The sequence below is a fragment of the Notamacropus eugenii genome, chromosome 5 (genome assembly GCF_028372415.1).
Source record: "Notamacropus eugenii isolate mMacEug1 chromosome 5, mMacEug1.pri_v2, whole genome shotgun sequence".
Classification (NCBI taxonomy): domain Eukaryota; kingdom Metazoa; phylum Chordata; class Mammalia; order Diprotodontia; family Macropodidae; genus Notamacropus; species Notamacropus eugenii.
The window spans coordinates 143,581,284-143,600,453 of record NC_092876.1 but is presented as its reverse complement, the minus strand read 5'-3'; the positions used below and the strand labels follow the sequence as shown (position 1 = coordinate 143,600,453).

General features: G+C 38.4%; 1 long non-coding RNA gene across 1 annotated transcript in view; it reads right to left on the bottom strand.

The window, feature by feature from the left end:
* The window catches only part of LOC140508924 (uncharacterized), a 40,523-nt gene extending 22,242 nt beyond the window's left edge, over positions 1–18,281 (bottom strand). Inside the window, exons 1-2 of the long non-coding RNA XR_011968533.1 lie at positions 18,165–18,281; positions 6,919–6,980 (exon numbers count right to left, since the gene is read on the bottom strand). This is a non-coding gene — a long non-coding RNA (uncharacterized lncRNA). The remainder of the gene's footprint in view (positions 1–6,918; positions 6,981–18,164) is intronic.
* Between the last annotated feature and the right edge of the window lie 889 nt (positions 18,282–19,170).

Here is a 19,170-nt window from a genome sequence, read left to right as displayed (position 1 = left end):
CTTTCACTATGTTTGTGCTGGTCTTAGTGCATACACCCATTTGGCCTTAGTCCTGTTATATAGCTCAGTACTCCTGAGCTCAAGCAATCTATCACTCTCTGACTTTCCAGGGAATATATGCTTATAAGTATGTGTCATCACATTGAGGCTTTTGCCTCAAACACTAGCTATGTGATCCTGCCTTGATTTCCCCATCTATAAAATTGAAAACATTGAAATCTGTTGACTTTAAGGTCCTTTCCAGCTGTCTATCTATGATCTATGAGGATGCTGAATATCTAAGAGGGAGATCATGGGTAGGGAAGACAACAGAGAGGCTAGAGCACCCAGAGACAAACTCTCCCCCCCACCCCAATTTTATCCTTATAGACTTTGTTTTTTCTGAGAAAAGGAAGGGCCAAATTGACTGGAACTGTTTCTTCTGTTTTCTCCCAGTACCGGGCTCTGCAAATGTCCTGGTCCCCAAAGATCTGCTGGCAACACTGGCACCATGCAGAGCAGTGGGCAAATCTCCCTGCTTAGGGCACAGGCAAAGAGGTGGCTTCCCTTCATCCTGATTAAGTGACAATTTAATTTACATGAAATCTATTCAGCTCTGCTTGACACCAAGGCAGTGTCAACACACTCAGAGGTTGTTTACCTCAAACAGCCTCCAATTTGAGCAAAATAACAGTCCAAACTAGTGCTGCCACAGTGTAGGAGGAAATTAGAGCCATCACCTGGGAAATTAAACACCCAAATCACTTTTCCCTCAGTAGTCTTATATTTCAGTGCTTCTCTGATTTGAATTATGAGGAAAAATTCTACCACTTTTCCTACTTCTCTTCCTCATGTAAATAGCAAATGAACCATCTTATCTTTGCATCTTATTCCTTAGTGAGACATAATTTTGCTTTAAGGACATGTGCCATCTAGCAATTTACCAAGGATTGATAGCTCGCTCTCTCTCTGTTAAAAAAGTCTATTTATCTATCTAATCTATACATGGATATATATGCATGTATATAGATATGTATATATATATATGTATGTATATGGAGAGAGACAGAGAGAGAGAGAGAGAGAGAGAGAGAGAGAGAGAGAGAGAGAGAGATCCTCAGTCATTTGGAGAGAGGAAAAAAAGGTCACAATATATCTGTGATGCATAATGGTAGTACTATATTATGTGATTAAAACGAGAGTAATTAGGTTGAAAATTATCCCAACAAAATGACTCGAGCGATTATGGTAGTCCTGTGAAAGTGTTCAAGTATTCATTTCATGGAATAGGAGAAAAAAATGGTTCTTCTAGAGATTTCTTTGTCCCCTTCCTCTTCACCCCCAACTGGCTTCTTAATTAGCTATCTCTTGTTTAAGGGGCTTTGACTATGTCTTTTTCTATCTTTCTTCTTTTTTTCTGAATGATACAATTAATGAGACTATAAAAGCTTAGGCCCCCAGGCTAACCAAATCTTATAACGTATCTAATTCATAGCAAAAGATAATGACATCAGGTGGCTTGGTGCGGGTTGTATCCTGCATGTAATGCACTCCTTCCTTCCCTCTACTTAGACCTCCTGACTTCCTTCAAAGATTAGCTTAGGTACTATGTCTTTTTTTAAAAATATATTTTTAATTTTTGGAATAAAACCAGTATTTGACAACATAGTACAATTAAAAAAAGATTGCACATGAAAATGCAGATCTATTATGTACAACTTGCTATTCCATTTAAACACATAATAAACGTATCATGTAGATTTCTTTTCTTCTTTTTCACCCTACCCCCAGTGACTACTATTGGACACAAATGTGTGTGTGTATGCATGTGTGTGTGTGTGTGTGTGTGTGTGTGTGTGTGTGTGTGTGTGTGTGTAAAATCATTCTGTTCATACTTCTAATTATCAATTTATCAACTACTAGCTATCTCATACTGGAAACCTTTCCTCATCTCTTAAATTAGTATTGTTCTCTCTTTCCTCAAATGGTCTGGCACTCTCTTTTCTTTTTAAGTATTATATTTTCAAATACCCCTCCCCTTCCAACAGAATGTAAGCTCCTTGGAGCCAGGGACCAGGTTTTGTTGTTCTGTTTTGTCATTGTCTCCCCATTCCCTAGCAAGAGTTCTAGGACACGACAATTTGTTTTTGCATGCCCCGTGACTGTCCTCCAGAGAGCAAACAAAGGTGTATAACTAACACAATTTCTAGAGAATATTTGATTCACATTCCCCTAGGATGAATCATCAGAAGTAGAGGCAGAAACTCTGACAAACTCAGGACGTAGGATACCAGATGTAGTGCACTCGGCCCAAGGAGAGTCAGCATTTTCCTCGTCTGTTTTCTAATTGCTGGAGGAGACCTCGGTTCCCTTCTGTGCTTGGCCAGCCCAAAATGAAACAGGCTAAGTGTACTGAGGATGTAGTCTGAGAAAGACACACCAAGTCCACTGATGGCCCAGGAGCCCCTCCTTCTCTGATCTGGAGCCTTGGCTCTTCCATCCAGTTTCTCCGAGCAGTATGGAGTAGAGGCAGAGTGGGAAGGGCTATGAAAGCAGGACACCATGTACCCAGACAAAGTCACTGAGTCTTTACTGTTCCCTCATTTTCCTCTCTGTACCCTCTGTCAACTCCTGATGCTGTTTTACTGTCATTCCTAGAGCAGCTAGCATCGGGAACTCTCAAAGTTTCACCCAGTTTTATTGACAACTTAATTTATATAAAATTAATTTCATTCTTCTTGGTAATTACTAGGCACAGACAACAAAGAATATAAGCAATTGCAAGGTTATATGGTTCTTGTTAGGGTTAAGGTGAAGCCAAGTATTGGGGGAAGGCTAGTCCTTAGTCAAGTCAATAAGCATTAATTAAGCATGAACTATGTGCTGGGCACCATTCAAAGTGCTGAAGTTTTAAATACAAGCAAAACAGATAGTTCCTCAACTAGAAGAGTGAACTTTCTAACGCTGTTTTAGGAGATAATGCATAAAACTGAGTTGAGAGAGACATCAGGGCACAGTCCAGAGAGTCAGAAGTAAAACTAGGAAAGGAATGAAGAGATTCACCCATGGGAGAAGGAGACCACAGGGACAGAGGGATATTCTGGGTTAAGAAGATTTTAGGGACTGAATGAGCCTTCAGAGTAAGAAAGTCTCTGAGGATGTCCCAAGAATCAAAAGTGAAACTCTTAGAGCAGAGGTTCTTAACCTAACACCTCTAAACTGAATTTTTTTGGGGGATGGGAGGGTTGAGGCAATTGGTGCTAAGTGACTTGCCCAAAGTCACACAGCTAACATGTGTCAAGCATCTGAGTTCAAATCTGAACTCAGGTCCTCCTGACTCCAGGGTCAATGCTCTATCCACTGCGCCACCTAGCTGTCCCTAAAAAAACAGTTTGTTTTTTAATAACTGTATTTCAATGTAATTGATTTCATTAGTAAACTTATGGATTTTATTTTATGTGTTTAAAAGCAATATTCTGAGAAAGGGTTCACAAGGCTACCCAAGACTGCCAAAGGGGCCCGTGATAGAAAAAAAGGATTCAGAACCCCTGCCTTCAAGAAAGATGAGGATTTTCAGCAGAAGAATTCATGCTCCAGGACTGCTAGAAGCCTGTAGTCATAGCAGCCAAGAGAGATCCTCTGTGGCATTGGTTCAGTTAATGACTTGGGAAATGGATACATAAATGGCTGCCACCACAGAGCAAGCCTTATCTGCCCACCCCATCCCAAGCCAAAAAGAGATTTAAAAGGTTCCTGCTCATCTCTGAAGAGAACCTTAAAGTAAGGTATCCCTAGGGAACCTTAAAAGTGGTCTAAATGAGTCTGGGTTATTGGGACCTACATACATCATCCCTGGAGAGGAATGACTCTGTAAGGATTGTTTTAATGCCATTACAATTTGATGCCTTCTCCCCTTCCCCCCAGCAGATGTCCTTGCCCTCTACTTTGTTGAGAAGAGGAAGGGCACCCAACATGATTTCTTTCCCTTTCTCTCTTCATCTCAATAAGTCACTGAATCTTTTCTCCTGCCTTGCTCTCAGAGGAAGATGTAGAGTTGCCCTTGGCCCTCATTAAGGGTAATCCTTCCACTTATGTTTTTAGTCCCAGCCTTTCTCACTTCTCCCCACCTTGCTTGACAAATGATCACCTATCTCTTATGTATCTTCAGTTTTTCTTTGGGGGTAGGGGAAGCTTGCTTCTCCTTCAGTTCAGACATTCTATCTTGATAACAACCAAAATGAAAAGGAAAATAAGAGATAGCTCTTAGGAGTTTTACAATAGGTGATATTGGGTGTATCTAATCTATAAATGCAAGTTAAATAATTTTATTATTTATTATTCTATTATTTTTGTGTCTAGAGGGCATTGTGTCTGTAACATAGATGTGAAGTCTAGAACACTAACTGCAGAATTTCCATGAGAATATGTTTGATGCTTAACAAATACTCAAAGCAAGAGAGAGAGAGAGAGAGAGAGAGAGAGAGAGAGAGAGGCAGAGACAGAGACAGACAGAGACAGAGACACAGAGAGACAGAGAGGGAGACAGAGACAGACAGAGACAGAGAGAGAGAAAAACAGAGACAGAGAGAGAGACAGAGAAAGAGAGAGTAACAGAGACAGAGAGAGAGACAGAGACAGAGAGAGACAGAGACAGGGAGAGAGAAACAGAGAGAGAGAGACAGAGACAGAGACAGAGAGAGACAGAGACAGAGAGAGAGAAACAGAGAGAGAGAGAGAGAGAGAGAGAGAGAGAGAAAGAGAGAGAGAGAGAGAGAGAATATTATCATCTTTTAAAAATGTGCTCTTAATTACTGGTGGCCCATAAATCACAGAACGCTGTTCACAGCTAGGGAAGAGATTTCCATTCTGAAAGAATTCCTTTTTGTCTGTCACTGAGATTTTGAAGCATTTACATTGTGAGAGGAGGGAGACAAAGAGTCATCTCTTTCAATGTGGAATTTCAGGCTTCAGCAAAGAGGGATGGTAGGAGAGATGTCTGTGTATGTTTTACAGGAGAGACACCTGAGGCGGCCACCTACTCCATTTGCTCCAAAGGCTATGCCTGATACCAGTAAAAACATGCCAGCTTGATGGACTCCTTTTTCATCGTACCAGCTATGCTTTACTTAAGGGAAGTCTGAAGAATTAAGAAAGCATTTTAATAGCAAAGACAGATTTTAGGTCACCTCAATTCATATAGATTTTAAAGATGAAAGAGACCTTTGATGTCACCTAATCCTGTATATTCACTTAATGGTGAGAGATACAGACCCAGAGAGGTTAAATTACTTACTATGCCACTTCCTACTGGAAAGAAGTGGCAGAACCATAATGTAAACTCTGTTCCTCTGTCTCCAGAACCAGAATTCTATCCATTATGCTATATCACCTTCCTAAGGAACCTCTCTTCAGGATTAAGGTGATGGGAATAAGCATTTATTAGATACCTACTATGTGCCAGAAACTGTGCTAAACACATTACAGATATTATCTCATTTAATCCTCACACTAATTATGAGAGATAGGTACTATTATCATCCCATTTTACAGTTGAAGAAATGAACGCAAACTGAGGTTAACAGATTTACCCAAGATCAAACTGATAGGAAGTAGCTGAGGCTAGGTTTAAATTCAGATTTTCTTGAATCCAGGCCCAGCATTCTATTCTCCACACCACTTAGCTGCTTCCTTCTGGGCAGGGAGACAGTAAAAGGGAGAAACAGAGAAGGGTCTTACAGTTAGAGAGAAAAGGCACTTGAGTCAACACATAACGTAGTCAGGGTGGAGAAGGACCAGAAGGACCTCATTATCTCAACTACTAAGAAATCCCACAGATTTCTTGGAATAGACTGGGTCAGGAAGAGATTGTGAGAAGTAAATGTTTCCTGTAGCCACCTGCCCTTACAGTACAGCAATGAATACCATTGCAAAGTTTTTCAGACTCAGAGCATCTTCCCTTCTCCATACCCACAGCACTCTAGTCTATATCTGCTGGCTAGGAGAGCCGTTTCCCAGCTGGCCTCACTGACTCCGGTCTTATACCCTCCCTCTTTAGTCCATCCAGCACAGGCTTCCAGGATACTTTCTCTTACTCCTCATCCCATCCCTCCCTCCAGCCTCCTCCCCCTCTCCCTACTCCACTTTCCTCTGATCCAATAACTTCCTATTTCCTGCCACATTGTTCTAACCAGGCAGAGAGATATAGTAATACGTATTTAGAAGATAAATTTGTTTGTAAAATGTTATGAAGGAGGATAGTGTGTGATTACGAGCAATTATCACTTCATAAAACAGTGAAAAGCAGTGGAGGGGGAAAAACCAAATTTACATAAAGTGGCTGAGAAACCCAATAGGGTGCCCAAAGAGAAGCAAACTGGCCGAGGTGGGAGATGGAGCCGATTAAAGTCCCCATGTTTATCACTGGCCACTGCATTTCTAGCCTGGGTGAGACAGGAAATTTTGTTGTTGTTGCTGATTTGTTTCAGTATTGTTTGAGCCTCTGTGGCCACATTTGGGGTTTTCTCAGTAAAGATATTAGAGTGGTGGGCCATTTCCTTCTCCAGCTCATTTTACAGATGAGGAAACTGAGGCCAACAAGGTGAAATGACTTGACCAGGGTCACATAGCTAGTAAATATCTGAGGTCAGTTTTGAACTCACAAAGATGAATATTCTTGGTGCACTATCCACTGAAATAGTGAAACCTAGTTTCAAAGAATTAAAAAAAAGATTCAGAAGATCTTGATGGACTTGAATTTTAGCTCCATTCAATTAAATTCAGCAAACATTGATTAAATGATTACTATGGGAGAGGTTCTGGGGAAAGTACTGGAGATACAAAGACTGAAACAAAATACTTCTAGACCTGAAGGAGCTTCTATTTTGTAGTTACAAATCTATTAAGATGAAATTTAATTGAGGGGGGAATGTAAAGTCTTACCCTTGAGTTCCACAGATCAACTTCAGAGACAATGTAGAGGAGGCATAGTTACATAACTTTATCTGAAAAAAGATTTGGTTGTTTTATTGGGATACAATAGAGATAATATTTTTAAAGCACCCAAAAAGTATCTGGCACATAGTTCATTTCCCTTCCCTGTAAGTTCAATATGCATCAAGACCATACTATTTGCAACCAAGAAAGCCAATGCCATATCAGGTTGCATTCAGAAACTCAAAGAACATGGAATTAAAATCTTGACTTCTATAAGAAGTCTTTCCTGGGCTCCCTTAGCACAGTGTCTGGCAGATAGACATACTTAATAAAGGCTTATTGAGTAACTGATTAGGGCGGTGATAGTCCCACTTGGTCTTGGCCATACCACCTTTGAGTACTGTGTTCAAAATACACAAATTATCAAGTACCCAGAAGAGGACAAGCAGGATGAAGGACCTTGAGTTCATTACCTTATGAAGATAGTTGAAGGAAATGGAACTGTTTAGCTTAAGGAAAGAAGACTTAGGAGGAATATAATAGCTATTTCCAAGTATTTAAAAGGTTGTCATATGGAAGTGAAGTCAATAATTATTTCTTAAATGTTACTATGTGCTAGATATTGTGCTTAGCAGTCTGGATACAAAAAACGGCAGAAACAGTCTTTGTTCTCAAGGTACTCACAGTATCACGGGGGGACAACATACAAACAACTATGTGTAAGCAAGATTTATAGAGAGGATCTCAGAAATAATGTCAGAGGAAAGATATCAACACTAAAGGGACCAGGAAAAACTCCTTTTAAAATACATATTCATTTATTGATTTGTAACATCTTTTTTAAAAAATAATTTTGAATTCTAAATTCTCTCCTTCTCACCTGCCCCGCCTTCACTTATTTAGGAAGCAAGCAATATATCAATTATTTATGTGAAGTCATGAAAAACATATTTCCTTATTAGTCATGTAACAAAACAATAATAACAATAAAAATCAAGAAACATAAAGAGTGAAAAAGTATGCTATAATCTGTGCTCAAAGTTCCTCAGTTCTCTCTCTGGAGAAGGATAGCATTTTTTCATCCTGGGGCCTTTGGAGTTGTCTTGATCAGAGTAACTAAGTCTTTCACAGTTGATCATCATAACAATATTGCTGTGGCTGTGTACAATGTTCTGCAGGTTTCTTCTCACTTTGCTTTCATCAGTTCATGTAAGTCTTTCCAGGTTTTTTGGAAACCATCCTGCTCATTATTTCTTACAACACATTGGTATTACACCACAGCCATATACAGGAACCAATTTGTTCAGTCATTCCTCAATTGACTGACATCCCTTCAATTTCCAATTCTTTGCAACCAAAAAATAAAGCTGCTATACAAATAGGTCCTTTTCCCTTTTCTTTGATCTCTTTGGGATACAGACCTAGTAGTCTTATTGTTGGATCAAAGGGTCATGCATACATGGTTTTATAGACATTCAGACACAGTACCAAATTGTTCTCCAGATGGCTAGACTAGTTCACAACTCCTCTAACAATGCATCAAGGTCCCAATTTTTCCACATCCCCTCAAGCATTTTTCCTTTTCCTTTTTCTTTTCAGTCATGTAATCCAATCTGATAGGTTTGAGGTGATATCTCAGAGTTGTTTTAATTTGTATTTCTCTAATCAATAATGATTTAGAGTATTTTTTTATATGGCTATACATAACTTTGATTTCTTCTTCTAAAACTGTCTGTTCAGATCCTTTGACCATTTATTAATTGTGGTATGGTTCCTATATTTTCGATAAGTTTGACTTAATTTCCTATATATTTGAGAAATCTTTATCAGAAAAAAAAACTTGCTGTAAAATTTTTCCACAGTTTCCTGCTTTCCTTCTAATTCTGGCTCCATTGGTTTTGTTTGTTCAAAACCTTTGAAATTGCATTTTACTTCCAGTGATCCTCTGTATCTCATTTGGCCATAAACTCTTCCCTAATCCATAGATCTGACAAGTATATTTTTCCATGTTCCCCTAATTTACCCATGATTTCAGTCTTTATGTCTAAATCAATCACCCATTTTGATCTTATTTTGGTATATGGTGTGAGATGATGGTCTGTGCTTAGTTTGCACCAAACTGCTTCAGAAAAGGCTTCTTGAAGAAAATAATATTTTAGCTAAGATTTGAGGAAGTTAGGGAAGCCAGGATGAAGAGATGAAGACAGAGAACATTCTAGGCATTGGGTACAGACAATGAAAAGGCATGGAGTCTATCTAGTGATGAAATGTCCTATTCAAGGAACAGCAAGGAAGCCAATGTCATTGGACTGTTAAGTATGCAAAAGAGAATGAAGTATAAGAAGACTGGAAGGTAGGCAAAAGAATTACTTATGAGCCAAAGAGATAATTTTATATTTGCTCCTGGAGGAAATAGGGAGCTGATGGAACTTATTGAATTGAGCTGGGGGGTAGCAGAGTCAGACATACACTTTTTAGGAAGATCATTTTGAGAGCTAAGCAGAAGATAAGACTACAGTGGGCAGAGACTTAAGGCAAGGAAACTCCTAGAAGACCATTGCATTGGAACAGATATGAAGCAATGAGAGTCTGCAACAGAATTCCATTGTCAGAAGAGAGAAGGTTCAAATAAGAGAGACCTTGTGAGGGTAAGATCAACAGGACTTGGCAATAGATTAGATATTGGAGGTGAAAGTAAAGATCTAGAATGACGTAGTTTTCAAACCTAGATGACTGGATAAACATAAGGAAAGTTTGTAACTAAAAGGATGGGTGGCTCACAGGTTTTTCTTAGGCAGAAAAACATAAGAATTAGGGGTGTTGGTTTCATCCAAAGAAACAAAACACTTTATTTACTACATGGGACACTTGGTCATCTCACTTTGAATAACTTGGATGAACATAAATAAACAGACTGCCATGGAGATAATTATAGCTTGTATATCTTTGGCAGAAGATAAGAGAAGGAATTTTATAAAGAATTTCACTAGACTCTCCAAAATAAGCCAATAAGTATAGTTTACTTGCTAATTGGTGATTCCAGTGCAAAACTAGGCATGAGGAAAGATGAAGACAAACATGCTGAAGATGTGGTTTGCAATCCATAAATGAAAAAGGCCAAAAGTTTGTGCTCAGAAACTTCATGAATTTTTTTTATATAAGAGAGTCAGAAGGTCCTAGATGTGGAAAAACTGAATAGTACTAAAAAACCAAAACTCACTTTATCTTACTTTTATCCTTACTTTTTCCTCAGTCAGGAAACAACTGGAAACTGTTGTGGGAGTCACTGTAGAGTCAACTGTCTCTGTGTAGTAAGATCATTGATTAGTTAGGGCAGAAGTAGAAAGAAATCAATACCAAATCAGAAGAAAGAATAAGAATGGAGAAAATCCTGCATGCAATTACTGTAGTTTCAACACAACCTCTTTAAATAAGCCATTAAAAAAATTTTTTTAAAAGGAAGCTGACAAAAGTAAACACACTGACTCTATTACCATTTCTCTTAGAGACATTTAATTGACACAAAACAGGAACTCCAAAGAGACAACAAAAAGAAGTCAGAAATCACCTTGGTCAGCAAATACTTCATCTCCTTGCCAAGTATAGAACAATGGCAGCCAAAGGCAACAGTGGTCTACAGTAAGGTGCATGATAGAGAATTATGAGTAATATTATCATGCTGTTCTTTGGTTGTTTCCATCCTGTCCACCTCTTTGTGACCCCAGTTGGGGTTTTTGTGGCAAAGATATTAGAGTGGTTTTCCATTTCCTTCTGCAATTCATTTTATAGTTGAAGAACTAAGATTAACACAGTTAAGAGACTTGCCGAGGACTACACAGGTAGTAAGGGTCTAAGGCCAGATTTTAATTCAAGAAGATGAGTCTTCCTGACTCCAAGCCCAGAGCTCTATCTGCTGTGCTACCTAGAAGCCCCGTATTATCTTATAAAAGGGCAAAAAGGGATGAAAGGAAAATTGATCCTCAGAGAATTTGTCATGATACCCATTGAGACCATTAGAAGGTAGACATTAAATAGGTATAATTGTAATTATAAGAGTTAAAGATCTTCCCTGCCCATTAATGGACCTCCCCATTAAGGGAAGCTTGATTAGGGGAGGCCGCACTTTTTGTTAATTTGCTAATGAGGCATTGGTTCTCTAGGGTTGTGATTCCCTCTGGCTCTGAAAAGTGTGTAAAGACTCTGAGGCAAGGTTTTACTTTGGGGTTTATTCATTGAATGTGTTTGTTTGGCCAGAGGAGACTCTGGGATGCCGCTAAGGAGCCCCCCTGCTTTGAAAACCCAGATGTTGGTGCTTCTCTCTCTGGTAACTATATATGTATTGTGCATGGTCAGAGAGTTGGAAGCCTTGTCTGTTGATTTTTATTTCTCTATATTTTCTCTGAAATTCAAGGTGCTGAACTAAGCACATGATATATATACTTGATTAAAGTAGATTGTTGACCTCTCAAAAGTTGTTTTCCTTTTAGAAAAGCAGATCTAAGAACCTGTAGAGCAGGCCCTCCTGTGTATGCTGGGGCCCTTGCTGACACAATAAGGTAGAAATGGAACAAATATGATGGCATTTCTCATCAGCTCCCACAGTAGAACAATTGTCTTGCAGGTCTCAGCTTCTGACATGCTCAGTAAGTAGTTGGCATTGGAATTCAAAAAGACAAAGTTAAGAAGATCAATTGGATTTGATCAAACAAATATGGAATAAATGTGAGCTGGGGCAGGAGGAGACAAAATTATAAAGACATTCAGATTAATTTTCTTTTTTTAAATCCTGAAAAAGTGTGTTAAATTTTAATATTATATATTATAGCAAATTATTAATGGTAACAACAATCTATACTAGCTCATTACACAGTATAGTATAGTAGACAGAGGGCTGACTTGAGAACCAGGAAGATAGGGGTTTACATCCTGCTCTGATGCATACCAATTGTGTGACCACGGGCAAGTCTTTGCTCCCATGGCTCCCAGCTACTCTCAGATTGTAAGTTAAAGATGATCTAGATGATTGGTAGAAGGAACTTCTTAAATTTGATGACATCACAGTTCTCAACAACAACAGAAAAGAACTATGTGTCCTTTAAGTTTGATGGCATTGTACTAATATTGATCATTATATTTGCCTTTAAATAAATATTTTAACATTTATCTACTAATACATTTTGTTTTGGCACAAAAGACAGTTTCTGGTAATGACTAAAATTTCCTTAAAAAGTACATCTCCCCCAAATAAGTTAATTCAATGAATGCTAACAGAAAGAACAGATGTGTCCTGTACGAACATTGACCATTGTAATTGACCAGAATTGTGTTGTTTCTCCATGTTTTTATTTACACTGTTGGAGTCATTGTTCCCTCAGTCCTTCTTTCTTCACTTTTAATGCAAACAAGTCTTTCCATTTTTCTTTAAATTCTTGGTTTTTGTCATAATTCCACAGTCTTCCAGAATAACTAAACTAATTCATAACTTTGCCAACAATTTTTGGTAGACTTGCCTTCCAAAAATTTTTCCAACAATGAGATTTTCACTTTTTGTCATTTGTACTAGCTTGTTAGGTCTGAAGTATTGTTGGGGTTTTTTTTTGTTGTTTTGTGTCATTTTTTGGTCATGTCTGACTTTGTGACCCTATTTGGGGTTTCTTGGCAAAGATACTGGAGTGGTTTGCCACTTTCTTCTCCAGCTCATTTGACAGATGAGGAACTGAGGAAAACAGGGTTAAATGACTTACCTAGGGTCACTCAACTAGTAAGTCTTGTCTAAGACCAGACTTAAACTCAGGAAGATCAATCTTCTTGACTTCAGGCCTGGCACTCTATCTACTGTGTATACCATCTAGCTGCTGTGTGTATTGTTTTGAACATTTTTAGGTGGTTCATAAGATTATAGATTTGAAACTAAAAGGTGCCTTAGAGGTCACTGGATCCTAGGATAAGAGGATTATACAGTACATTCGGAGCTGGAAGGTACCTTAGAGATAATCTAGTTCAGAGGTTCCCAAATTTATTTGACCTACCACCCCCTTTAAAAAAATTACTCAGTGCCCCCCTGGAAATCTACTTTCTTTAACTCTTTAACATTTTTTTTGAAATTTGTATCATTTCAAAAAAATGTAAAATACACATTTTTAAAAAATGACACGTCTTAAATTAAATCATTTATTGTAAATTTGTGGGGTTTTCCTCTCTTGAAATTTTGGTGATATAAAATTGCCTCATGTAACCATATAGTATCATATTGTAAACAAGTCATTAAATACACATACTCCTGCAAATGAATGCTGGACTTCCCAACAATGCAGGACACACTTGCCTGCCAAAACTTGCTTGTTAGGACCTGTGGGTGGACTTGACCACTGATTGGTTATAACTTGCATTTTGTATGTTTATTTGGAAAATAATGTAATCACTATGACTTTATCTCTGTTACACAACAGATGAAACGTACAAACATTTTTTTCAAAATGTTATTTTCTCTTCTTTCCTTATGCTTCTACTGCCCTCCTTTTTTATTCTATGCTCTTTTTGCAATTGGATCCGAGGCTACTACTGTACCCCCAGATCATTCCAGTGCTCTTAGGGGGTGGTATCTCCCATTTGGGGAGCTTGTGGTAGTACAATTTCTTCATTTTACAGGTTACTAAAGTGAAGCGCAGAAATGTGAAATGATTTGCCCAAAGTTGCACAGATAACAAATATCCAAGCCAGGATGTAAATCCAGGTTCCCTGACAAAATTCTGTGCTCTTTTTCTGTGTCACTTTGCTTTCCTCAAGACAGGTGATTATGTCAGGTCAGAAAACCAACTGCCTCTGAAGATCGGGGAAGAGAGGACAAGAGAAAGGTTTCTCCCTCCATTCTTGCTAAAACCATGACTAGCTGAAATTGTGCATGGGATAAATTCAGTTAAGGGTAGTAGTGGCAAAGTTCTGTCATCTGTTTCTTCCTTGCCTCCTCTCTTTGTAATATTAGAGCCCTTGCTGAGGACTGTAGTTGGAATTCCAAAGGTTCTCTCACTTTATAGTTCACAAAGTCCTTCACAAAGATTATCCTCACAAAAAAAAAAAAAAACTTACACAAATTAGTAGAGAAGGCATTGGTACTCTGATTTTATAGATGATAAGATGGAGGCACAGACAGAGTGAGAGACCTATCTAAGGTCACACAGCTTATTAATGGAAGAGTTGGGACTCAGACTCAGGACTTCAGACTCTAAATGCCCTTTTCAGATTATCTTAATCTACTCTGTGTATATCTGCCATGAACCTTGTTGTTATATATCTCCTCCATTAGAATATATGTTTCTTGAGGGTAGGGACTGGTTTTTTTTCCCTTTTTTTTTTGTATGATTAGCGCTTGACATAGGAAGTGCTTAATAAATGCTAGCTGACTGTTGATCAACTGACAAATCCAGTGGTTTATTCCATTGTACCACCTACTTAAATAACAGTCATGTGAACAGTTTTTTTCCCTGTCCTTCTCATCGTTATACCTCTTGAGTGGTAGATCAGAAAAAAATTAATTTCCCCTATGCCAGTAGAGGAGCCAGTTGAAATTAACCTGGAAATCTATGTACATTGTGGGAAGCATTACATCAGAGAGGCTGCATTTTGCCTCTGAGCATCAGTGAAGAACTTTCCTTCCTACCTTCATACAATCAAAGAGACCAGCAGATATTCTGGTTGAGTATGAGAAGTAGAAGTATGTAGTAGTAGAGTAGGAGAAGGTTAATAATAGTCTATGTCTCCATCAAATATTTTCAGGGGGGTTGAGAAGGAGAAATCTGATGCTTGAAGTCTTCTCTGGGAACTCCTGGAATAGCACATTTTTCCCACCAAAGGTTACTTGTACTTAAGTTCAAGTTGTCTCTTCTCCTCCCCTCTCCTGGACCTGTGGTGGAGAGGATCAGAATCCACAGAGTTAGGCCTGCTTTGCTTTGAATTTCTAGAAATGGCATTGTCCTAGGAGTAGGATCCTGGCATTCCAGCGATGGGGTTTCTGAGTGAACTTATGTTTCTTCAGCTGGCTGGGTCCCTGGTGAAAATAGAACACCAGAGACCCTGCATAAAGCGTCCATTGTCTTTTAGCCATTATCGTATTTCTCATCATGTTGTAGAATAGCAAATGAAAGCAGTCTTTAAAGCAAAAAGTGCCGGGTTAATTAATAAGGAAAATAATGGCAAATGGAAATTTAGACAATAAAGGCATTGTCTGTACTTACAAAGTCCACTTATTCATTTTTCAAAAAGCACTTATTGAATCTCTACTATGAACAAAGGACTCTGCCATATAATGAAGTGGATGCAAAGATGTGTAAGTTATAATCCCTGCCCTCAAGGAGTTTACCATCTAGTAGAAGAGATATTTTATACATATATATATATGTACAGATAATTATATTATGAAATAGAGTGTGATGAGTACCTAAGAGGAAAGACTTTTGAGAATTTGAATGAGGGAGACATCACTTTGGAAGGGGAGTGAAAATTGTGAGGTAAGGGAATGGGAAGGAAATTCCTTATAAGGTAAAGACCCAAAATAAATAAAGGTTCTACCGTAGAAAAATACAAGGAATATTCATTTTATATATTAAACTTTTTTGAAGGTGTTGTTTTCCATATTCCCATGAAGCTTTGGGATCAGAGAGACATGCTCCTTGGGAGACGGGTTAGAACTACATGTTTCATGATGTTTCAGAGTAGGAAAGTCTCCCTTTGGGGAGTGACTTTCAGACAGAGACCAAAAGAGAAGAATGGGGGTGGGGTGGGGTTAGAATAATAGAGAGGGCAGAAGTGGAAAAACGTTGGTAAAATGTCAAAAGAGAGGGAAAAAAGGTGACCCCTTCTAGACTTTTTCTCAGACAGTGAAGCATTTACCCAAATCAAGTCAACCAAATCTGTATCCATCTATCTAACCTACTTCCATGAAAATAAGCATTTACTAACATTAGATATATAACAGTATTAAGTCATCAGAATACAAAGACAAACTGAAAAACAATCTCAGTCTTTTAGACCCAGGACTGGGAGAAGGTCTTGATAAAAGAAGAGGGTAGAGTTAGATGGTCTAAGAGTGAGCAAAACAGCTCGTTAGCACCTATCAGGAGCATCTGAGGCATATCTGACAGTCATCAAGCTCAAAATGTCCAGAAAAGTTCTTTGTTATCCTCCTTACTGAGCAAGCCATTCCCTCTGTCACTATGTTGGGAGGCAGAGGAGTCAATGAGGGTGAAATCAAACCTGAGTTCCCCTCTCATGTGTGGATGTGGCACAAAGACTGTGGAGAGATTGGATTCTAACCTCAATGGGACAAAGTAGATGTAAAATTGATGAGAGTGTTGGGTATTATCTGCTGTTTGATGACTTGGTATTTAATTGCTTTCCTATTTTTAGCAAATTGTTCTGAATCAGAAGTTACGGCGTCATATAATTCAATTGGCCTGGGAAGGAGAAAAACTCAGAGTGATTGGGGTCATGAAATTTAACTGCATTATTTTGAACTCAAAGCTGAGAAAATTCTCAAAGTAGCAAGAGGCTGGCTACAAGGGGATGATTAGTAGTCCCTTTTGGCTGTAGTGTAGAGTAGGTAAAGGGAAATAACAGATGAGATTGGAAACATAACTCAGGGTCACAAAGAGGAGTTATGGAAAGGTTTTGATGGGAAAGTAACACAATCAAAGTGATGATTTAGTACAATGAATCTGGTGGTGGTATGCACGATAAACAGGAAGGACAAGGGGTTAGAACTGTGGGATAACCACTTGGGTGACTATGTGACGAAATGACGGCCCAGACTAAGGCAACGGCGATGGTAGGGAAGGAATGGCCACAGATGTGAGAAACACATAGAAAAAATAAAGAAATAAAAATTTAACTTATCTTAGCTGGAATTGATAATTTAAAAGCATAATTTGGAATCACAAGGTCATTATACACATGAACAATGTAATAAGTTATTATGTTCTGATAACATGACATTTTCTATACATATCAACTGTCTTGTTCCCCTGGTCTGGCAGGGAGAAAGAACTTCTTGTTATAATTTGAATAAGATCTCCCTAACATATAATTGGGATAATGAATTTCTGCCTAGTCAAGGTCTTTCTCCCTTTGTTTTCCCTGCCAGTCCCTCCACATACTAAGTTGGCTGAATTAAGAGGGGCACGGTTTTCAGGAATTAGAAAGTGTTAATTTGTCAGTCCTCTGTTTTATTCAGACCATGTCTGGAGTGTTGTGTTCAGTTTTGGTCACCATATTCTAAGGGACATTGATAGGAAGCCAGGAAGACCTTGGGTTTAAGCACTATGTCAGAGATATAGTGATTATTTGACTGGGAAAGGCACTTCTGTAAGCGTTCTGGTCCAGGAAATTCTCTAATACCATAATTTTTGGAACATTTATTCATCTGTATTGGTAGAGGGAATTTCTTCATCAGACATTTCCTGTAAAATCAGAAATGGGCATCAAAAATTGAAAAAACATCCATGCTAGCTGTCATAAATACAAAGACAAAAATGAAATTAAAAAAATCTCTGCCCTCAAGGAGCTTGTGGAATTACCCTGGCCTGTAGAAGGAGAGAACATTAGCACATGTTTTAATTACTCATAATATAAAAAAAAATCACTGGTATCTCTCTTGCAGTAAATGAAAAATTTAGGAAAATGGGCTTTGTGTGTGGTCATTTTAGATGTAGATAAGTAGCCTTTGAAGCTACCTGGAAATACTATAGTCTTCTGTACGATGTTTTTCTCATTTAGAACACCACCAGTGAATTGGGTGTATCTACCCAAAAGGCTGCATTAATAAGGCCTGGCTTCCTCTGGATTCAACCCAGTCAAGGGGAATAAGCCTCTCAGTCAGCTATCATCCTGATTGGACACAGATGGCCAAAGAGCAACATGTTTATTTGCCAAGGCAACAGCAGCTGCTCTGATGACACACAGGGAGGGAGGGCAGGACAGGTGACTGACAGAACCATTATATAAATCTTTTTATAGGCAAACAAGGTCAAACAGCCCTTTTTTGGTCAGTGTGTGCTGACTTTGGCAGATTCTTTTTGCCGTTATATTTATTTATAAACCCCCTAGAGTAAGAATGGTTCATTTTCATGTACTCTCTTCCAGAGGCAATCTCTTCACGTTGGTCAGGTATTCAACCAGGTGCCCCAGTCCTGCCAGAATGGAGGAATCTTGATATAGCAGACTATGCATTTAGATGGAATATTAAATGTTTATCTGAATACCTGAGAAGATTCTCTTCATACAAAGCATTCGGTCTCAACTCAAGCTCAGTCAGCACCCACTGGAAAAAGCCTTCTGATTAATTTTGTTCACAAATACACTGAAAAGAAGGAAAGATCTTTAAAAAAAAAAAAAAAAAGGACCTGATGTATATCAACATTTTAAATGCCAGGACTTCTATTCAATTTAATTACTTTGTCCCTGTGGCTTTAAATTGAAGAAGGCTTCGGAAACCAAAACTGCTTTAGGAAACTTAATTACTTTCTCCTGGCAAAAGTAGAAAAATGAACTGTGGTGAAACAAAGGGATCCTATCACACAGCCTTGACTTTGGAGAAAGGGACTAAGGGGACCCTCAAGGGCTGAACACAGAGTGATGGGTTCTCTTCTCCTTCTGCCCTGGAGAAATGGAGATTCTGAGACTGAGAAAAGGAGGTTTAAAAAAAAATCAGAGGCTTATAGTTCTAGAGTTAGAAGGAATGTCAAAGATCATCTAAATCTGCAGCCCTTCCCCATTTTACAGATAACTAAAAAGATGCCTAGAGAGGTTAAAGTGATTGGCAAAATCAGGGATTCTCAAGGTTTCTTTGTTTAGAGAATATCTTTCAACACAATTAAAAGTGAAGGAAGCCCCAGGGTAATTTAACATGCAATTCATAATATTCTTTCAGATTTATTCATTAAGTGTTTATAATTGATAACTTTGCCCCCGAAAGCTCCTCACTGCTACAGAAACATAGTGTAATTGCTTCAAACATACATATGCTTTTTGTCATAGAGGAAAAAATGTATGTCACATAATTGAGTAGTTGTTTATTGATTAAGCCTCCATTAAAGCATTTCTAGAACATCATCACATATGGGAACTACTGATCTAAAGTCACACATATAGTACGTAAGTCATCGAGGCAGGATCTGCACGTAGGTCCTTTGACTACAAGTTGTTTCTATTATCCTATGTTGGGCTTTATGAAGAGAGCTAAGGACAAAGAATCTGTCTAGACTCTCT